Consider the following 943-nt stretch of genomic DNA (forward strand, 5'->3'; position numbering starts at 1 on the left):
ATGTACTGCAGAGTAGGACTGCTCCATAGGGTATTCTCAGCTGTGGAACTAAAGAAGCAGATCAGCAGGCCTTCCGTGGTGCCACTGGGTGGGTCCGAACTGCCGACCTTTAGGTTAGTAGACCAGCACAAACCAAAATAGGCTGTCCCGGGGGACTCAGATATCAAGGTGTTGGCAGATGGACTCCAGATGCCTGAGGGCAGACTTCCAAAGATCTGCAGGTGCTGCTGTTGGAAGTGTAAGCACACCAAAGTCAAAGTGAGGGGAGTGAGGGAGCACACAGAGGGATCCAAGGGAGAGCACAGCATTGCTTCACACTGCTGTTTTCTAAATTAGCTTTCAGACTGACTGTAGCGATGGAAGCATGGCCTTGCCACCCTTGGATGACATGTCATTGGAAAAGAGGAAGATAGAAACTCTGACCCATGGATTAAATATGACTCCACAAGTTTCCAAACGACCCCAAATGGCTGATCTAATGATGTGACAATGGTAACTTTCAAGGTGTTCAAAGGTGTTTCGATGACACCACAGGTTCATAACTAATCTACTAAATTCATAGTGAAACAAGAGAAGTACCAAAGAAGCCCACTGTGTCCAATACAAAACACACAAGTCAATTTTGGGAAATAAATTAATGGAATGCACACTAGTGCCTAAGACTCATTACATATGGTGGTCCATAACAATAACAACAGTCTCTCGACTACATGAAATGGAACAACCGGAATGAAATTCAAGAGATGTTGGCCCACTGTGGAAAATGTAGCTGTCACTGAATGATTTATGTGGAAGCTGTCACATGGGGACCTAATTTGCTATGTACATGTCACCAAAAACACAATAAAATATTATTTTAAAAAATTAATTTAGGCTGTACCTAAATTTTAGGATAAATTTCTAGATAGATTGAAAACAAAACAAAACAAAAAAACTATATATA

At 41.8% G+C, this 943-nt stretch overlaps 1 protein-coding gene across 1 annotated transcript in view; it reads right to left on the reverse strand.

Moving 5' to 3' along the window:
* Positions 1 to 943, reverse strand: part of FRMPD4 (FERM and PDZ domain containing 4) — a 293,765-nt gene that overhangs the window by 27,743 nt on the left and 265,079 nt on the right. The window lies entirely within an intron of this gene.

The sequence above is a fragment of the Orycteropus afer genome, unplaced genomic scaffold (genome assembly GCF_000298275.1).
Source record: "Orycteropus afer afer isolate SDZICR_OR568_19922 unplaced genomic scaffold, OryAfe1.0 scaffold00304, whole genome shotgun sequence".
Lineage (NCBI taxonomy): Eukaryota > Metazoa > Chordata > Mammalia > Tubulidentata > Orycteropodidae > Orycteropus > Orycteropus afer.